The sequence below is a fragment of the Lissotriton helveticus genome, chromosome 11 (assembly GCF_964261635.1).
Source record: "Lissotriton helveticus chromosome 11, aLisHel1.1, whole genome shotgun sequence".
Classification (NCBI taxonomy): domain Eukaryota; kingdom Metazoa; phylum Chordata; class Amphibia; order Caudata; family Salamandridae; genus Lissotriton; species Lissotriton helveticus.
Window position 1 is genome coordinate 1,112,799,927 of NC_136072.1, and position 7,153 is coordinate 1,112,807,079.

The window sequence follows — 7,153 nt, forward strand, 5'->3', positions numbered from 1 at the left end:
AGGGGTGTTAAAAGATGTAGGGGCGTTAAAAGGGGCATGCAGGGTTCCCTTTCTTGGGGTGGGTACACTCCTATTATGCCAACCTCCATTGGGAGTGGGGCATGAGCCTCTCCCTAATTGGCTGAGTCCCCTAATCATCAAGATCGTCGGGACTGAGATTTGTGCTTCACCTCGCCTCCCCACCTGAGGGATGAGGTTGGCAAAGGTGGGCTCACTTCTCATCCTAGCTGGTTTTTCCCACCGATTCTCCCACCCAAAGTGGAAGGCAGACCTGCTGGGAGCCAGTTGCTGGGGGAAGCAAAAGGCAGGGACAGCTTCCAAAGGCTGCAGACCTTTGAAGCTTCCTCTTCGTGGACCCAGTCCATCGTGTGAGGGGGTGGGGGGTTTCGGGGGGGGGGGGAGGCATGACACCTCTGCCCAGGATGGGCTTTGTTTCTGTACCTAGGGAGTGAAGGCTCTCTACCCAGGGGTCCAGAAACGTGTCTGTCCGTGGGAAATGGCGGGCAGCCATTCAGGAACTACACCAGGGCTGGTCATTTTTTAGGGGGCATCTCTAAGATGCCCTTAGGGTGCATTTTACATTAAATCCCCACTGGCATCAGTGTGGGTTTAATGTGCTGAGAAGTTTGCTGCCAAACTTCCCAGTTTTTAGCAAATTCATTAAGGAGCTGTAAAGTTTGTAATGACCAACTCCCAGACCATATACTCGTTAAAGCTTTACTAAATTTACAATGTCTAAGAATGGACTTGGACACGGTAGGGATACAGGGCCCATGCCACTGTAGCCTCACCTTAGTGCTAGTGCACCCTGCTAGAGGGGTGGCTTGCCTAGGCCTCAGGCAGTGGGTTGTAGGTATTGCAAAAGGATGTGTGCTATGTTGACTTCACTTTTCTCTGCACCAAAACATGAAGCCTGCAATGGCAGTGTGTGGGCGTTAAGGTACAGGGCCTCTAAGGGTGGCACACGAGGTGCTGCAGCCCTTAGAGGCCTTCCCTGGTCACAGTGCTCTTGGTACCCATGGTACCTTTTACAAGGGGCCTACCTGTGGCCAGAGATATGCGATGTGTGGGTACAAAGGTACTGTTTTGGGAGAGAACACAGGCCCTGGGAACCAGATTGGCAGGGACCCAGGGCACATCAAGTCAGGTTGCATCATAGGTCAGGCAAAAGGTAGGGGTAAACCATTCAAAAAGGGGCACATACTATACTTGACATACAGCCACTGGGGCTATTGGCTGCTTGGGGAATTATGCTGGGCAATACCTGTCCCAATGTGTGCACCACCTATTTTTTATTGGACTTTGAGTTGGGTGGGAATGCGAGGTTACTGTACTGCTTTATAAGCTATAGGTACACATGACGTGGGAGGGTGGTTGGTTATATTTAACATGTTTGTTTGTTAGGCACTGGCATGGGCTACATGCCTTGATGGGTTTATGGCTGCATGTGATTCCATGTGGGCAACTGATACTAGATTGTAGATGACCTGAGAAATGCAGTGGGCGGTTCTATGGGCCCCTCGCTGCTCCGTTTTATCATGTGGAATGTCTGAATGGGCTGAATGATTGTAGGGAGATCAGGAAGGTTGTGGCAATACTTCAATCAATAGACACAGAATAGATGTTACAAGAAACTCACCAGGCACCAGGTGTGGGGGTGTTGACAGAGTGCAGAATTCAGGGTGAGCGTTGCACTGCTGGCTTTATCACCCATGCACGTGGCGCACTGTTCTGGGTGCACAGAGGGGTTGGGGGCCAGCTTCAGGAGGTATGCACAGACACAGGTGGTAGGTTTGTGGTGGCAAAATGTACCAAGGGCGATCTGGCGGTTTGGCTGGTCAGGGTGTATGGCCTAAATATTGATGAACCTAAATGTTATTATTCCCTTAATGCAAGCCAACTGCAGTGGCTAGCTCTGCCTTGCCTCTGAGGAGGCGACTTTTATTGCGTGTTAGACCCTACCCTTGAGCTATCTAGGGGCCTCCCAAGGAGGCCCTCTGCAGCTGCCCGGGCACTCCTAGACATTCCCACGCAGGAAGGTATGATAGATATCTGACGCCACAGGTTACCACTGGGTACAGGTTATACCCACTACTCCACAGTATATTGATACACTTATTTACATAGATTATAGCTTGTGTCATGAAGATTAGTGTCACTGGTTCCTGCTTGCGAACTGTTACCGAGTACATATCCAGACCACTCGCCAGTGCTGCTGGAACTCATATTGACTTCTCCGGGTCCAGCTGCGATCTCATGGCGTACTCCCTACTTAATACTGTTTCTCCTGACGAGCTTGCACAGGAGATCAAATAATTTTTAGTCTTAGTATGGGATCGGTTGACGACTTCGCAACGGTTTGGGAGACATTTATGGTTTATATGTAGGGGGGGTCACGATATCCAAACACCTGGGAGTCCTTTGTTCGCTTCAAGGCAGTCTGCTTCGATTAGAAAAAGAGATTGCAGTGTTGGAGTAGTGGCACCTCGAATCATCAGATAGACGCGTCCTTGGTGAAATTAAGAACAAGATAGAACCCGTCCATGAGACGGCTCAGAGCAAGGTGTACCATATAGGCAAATATGCCACAGCACGCAAATATGGGGAGGGGGAACTCCCTGGGTGCATTGCTCCGCCCTCGTTTGGAGGCGGACGTGATACTGGAGATGCCAGATTAACAGGAACTAGTACTTACAGATACTGCACAGGTCGGTGATCATTTCCATAGATATTTCACTGAAATATACATGATGCAAATTGTGTATGATGAGGCTTCAGAGACGGACTACCTGGCGCACATAGTCATGACCTGGCTCACTAATGAACATAGGGGACATATAATGGTGCCCTTTCGCCCGTAGAAGAGACACTCTGTGCTCAAGACATGTTTTCCGGGAAGGCGGCAGGCACTGATGGGCTCACCATGGCTTTCTATAAGGCATACCAGGAGCAACTTATTCCTCATTTGGTAATGCTATGCGAGGAAATGGTGGAAACCGGAGTCATGTCCACTACCATGCATGAAGATCTGATAGTCGCCCTCCTGAAGCCAGGCAAGCCGACGCATAGTTGCTCCTCCTATAGGCCACTGTCGCTACTAAATGTCAACACTAATCTTTACGTGAAGATCTTTGCTAATCGGTAAGCCCTCCGACTCCCGGGAGTGGTGGGACCAGAACAGGCTGACTTTATTCCAGAACGCAGCCTGACATTTAATCTCAGAACGCTGTTTGATGCAATCCAATGTGTTGACCTTGAGACACGTGCGGCAGCAGTGTTCCTAGATGTGGAGAAGGCGTTCGACTCTGTAGAGTGGGGATTTATGTTGGTGGTCTTGCGGCGCATATGGGTCGGTGAGTTGTTTCTGCGACTGGTGTCAGTCTTTATATATGTAAGAGACTGCTCGGATACAGGTTAACGGCGCTGTGACCGCTCCCATCTCTGTCACGCGGGGCGCCAGGCAGGGCAGTCCCCTATGGCCCTTGCTATATGCTCTGATGTCGGAGCCGCTGGTCTGTGCTCTCATGACGTATCAGTCTTCAGTGTCCTGGTTATAAGTTTGTCGTTTCAGCGTATTCTGATGATACCTTGCCTTACATCCGTGACCCCAAGCAGAATCTGGCCCTGATACTACGAAAGGCGATGGGGTTTGAGGGATGCTCTGGTCTCTGTGTGAACGGGGATAAGTCCATAATTTTCCCTCTCACCCCAGTTATGCTGTCAATCCCAATGGACTTCCCACTACAATGGACAATGGATTCTGTCAGTTACTTGGGGATACAGGTGCAAACCGACTCTGAACGACGCAGAAAATCTTAGAATCCATTGAGCGTTGGATTAAGTTGCCATAATCGCTTCCCGGGAGGTTGACATCATTAAGATGGTTGGTTTATCTAGATTTCTATTTCAGTTTCAAAATATTTCAATCTTACCACCTCTGGAGGTGTTTCACAACATTGGTTCCCTCATGATTCAGTTGTTGTGAGCCAGAAGGCAGCCCACGGTACGCGGGACGACCCTCACCTTACCATATGATATGGTAGGACTTAATGCCCAAGACCTAAAAACTCAATACAGAGCAGCGCAGTGCATGTTTGCGCATTTTTGGGTGTATGGTCCCCGAGCTTTACCACATTTGCACTTGGAGCGCGATGCGGCGGATCCGTGCACGCTACCTCAAATCTTATTCGGAGACCCCTTGCAACAGCACAGGATATTTGACTCATTGAATGCCACGACTTACTCCTGGCACGTCCTCTTGGAGCACCAACCCGAATCTTTGCTATACTTGCCGCTTTTACCGTTTGCCTGGTTCTCATGGTTTCCCATGGGTTGGGAGTTGAAAGCCATAAATGTGTTTCAGGGATTGGCGTCAATACGGTGGGGGATTTCTTTCCGGATCGCACGGTGTGCGGGTGAGAGAGGTGGTGAGAGAGTGAAGCCCTCACTCAATACCGTTACTACAGAGAGAGGCACATACTGCAGGAGTTATTAGGGGAGGACCTTCTGGAGCCCTCTGAGATGCCGACACTTACTTCGCTCTTGAAGACCAGCACCCCTTCCCAACTGATAGTGAGGCTGTATGCCTTCGTGTAGGACTATCCGCTTCTTACGTAACGTGAAAGCATCATCATTGGGTCTTTTTCACAAAATATGCTTTCCACCACCCGGAGGTAGACCAACTGCTGACAACAGTAGTGACCAGAAATGAAGTGAATTTGAGTGAGGTGAATATTAAAATTACCCACATTTCAGCAACGAGGACATTTTATTCAGTTGGAGGTGGGACAAGGTTAAAATCAAAGTGGTGCGTACATAGAAATGCTACTATTCTATGGCACCTGTCAGTCCATGTGAGTGATCGATATGTTTTAGCCCTTCTTTCCCCCATTTGGTTCGTCCGGCTTTCTTCAGGATCAGTGCAAAGTGGGTTGCCGATTAAGCAGTGCGCAAGGGTAGGTAAGGTGCTTACCCCTCTTCTCAATTGTTACCGGTCAAGAGTGAGTACCTGTAACTGGAAAGAATAAGGTCTAAATTATCTGGTTTCTTGTTAGTACAAATTAATAACAGCCTAAGTTAGAGCAATCTGGATGCTAAAAGGAATTCATATTTTTGAACTCTATGTGTTGGGGAACATGAACTTAGTAAACTAAATGTAGATGGCATAGCACTGTTAAATGCATAAATGTGTGGGATTCAGGGACAGGACGCTATCTCACATGCTTGCAGTCGAGTTGGCTGCCAATGGAGGCACACGTGGTTAAATGCGCGTGTGAGGGTCACGTTAGTATACTGCATGCTCTATGCGGGTAGCTAGATAGAAGTAAACATGTTACTGTGCGCTGTACGAACAACAATGCAAACACCAAAGGAGATTCGGAAGTATTTACTCTCGATGTGAGCAAGGTCGCCAGTGCTGTCTGCCTCTATGTACCGCGTTAAATTAGGATGCGGTAAATGGCGTAAATATCGGTTTAATGGCTTAGGTGGCAATGTTCAAGTAGAACTGCACAGATGGGGTGTGAACTTAAAGGGTATAAAGACTGTGTAAAGTGCGTAGCATATCACAGTTGGCAACATGTGATTGGCATAATTATTACTACGTTTAACAAAAAAAGTTATACTCGAGGGGGCAGATTTATGAGGCCCTTGCGCCATGTTTACGCCGCTGTTGCGTCACGCAAGGCGGCGTAAACGTGGCACATCCCTACGAACGATTTACAACATGACGCATCTAGGCAGATGCGTCACGTTATAAAGCCCTGCGCCGCTTGTGGGCGTTCCGGCGCAGGGTGGGCGTTCCGGGGCAGGTGCGCCTCGCAAAAGTGGCTGAGTGAAATCTATAAGATTTCACTCAGTCACTTTCAGGCCAATGCTGCGTCAAAACCCTGCGCCTGCTTGAAGCAGGCGTAGGTCTTGATGCAGCATTGGTAAGATAGGGCACCCCGGAGCCTTGCTGGAGCTGCGTCGCGCTTGCGACGCAACTCCAGCAATGCGCCGCCTTTACGGCACAGATGCGTCACGCATCTGTGCCGTTTTTGCCCCATGGTGCGCCGCATTGTAAATGCGGCGCACCATGGGTGGCGGAGCTGTGGCGCACTGTGGCGCACATTAACTGGCGCATCCCTGGGGATGCGCCAGTTAACATAAATCTGCCCCTTGGTGTGAGGGCGGGATTGATGAGAACTTGTATCTCATGGCAGGGTGGGGCCCTGTGTCCCGTGTCAATTTCATCACCAAAGCTGCTTCGCTTCAAATACATATGCGTGTTACAGAACGCGGTGCATAAATGCCTTGTGATTCCCGCATCGGGCTTCCTCAGGAGACCGGCGGGCTGACAAACCTGCTGGGAGGGACAAAGGAAAAAGTTAACAGAATCGCGCATGGACGTGTGCGCGTCCCACCATCCGGAAGATTTTGTCTGTGGAGTACCCAGGGCCGGACTGGCCAGCCAGGCAAGTGGGCAATCCCCCGGGAGGCTGGAGCCCCAGGAGGCCGGTTTTGACACCTGGAGGCCGGTTGAGCACCGGGGAGTTGTGATGCACGTTACTCGATCCTGGCGGCCTCTCTAAGATTCTCAAGCCCCTTTAACAGACTAATTATTCTTGCACAGGTGCATTCATGATTAGAAACTGTAGAAATAGCGCTACAGTGCTAAATTCTTATGTACTTGAATAGTTAATGAAATCCCCTTCTGAACAACCAGCAAAACTAGCGTATATAATTGAAACCTTTCAGCAGGCACCTTTCAGTTTGATTTTTCCAAAATTATCCCGGGAAAATCATACTGAGCAAAGTGTCGGGGTCACTCACTCAGTGCAAGTGGGGGCTGAATTAATAATTTTTTTTTGCCAGGGCTGTTTTAAATTCCCAGTCCTGTGGGTGTCAGATTGTACGACTTGTGCTGGCTCCGTTCCCAGTGACGCGGGCCCGTAGTGAGCATTTTTTATTCCAGAGGAGTGATGGGCATAGTAAAGAGACTTGGGCATTGTTCTATCATTTCTATTTCTATTTAGGGAGTTTTGTAAAGCGCTTGATGACGCACAACGGCGTGTCTCCGCGCTAAGGAGAGAAATGTACTGGGATCTACTGAGCGGCCTACCTTACTGAGCGAATAGTATAGTTTTAAGCTTGGCTCTGAAAATTAGCTCAG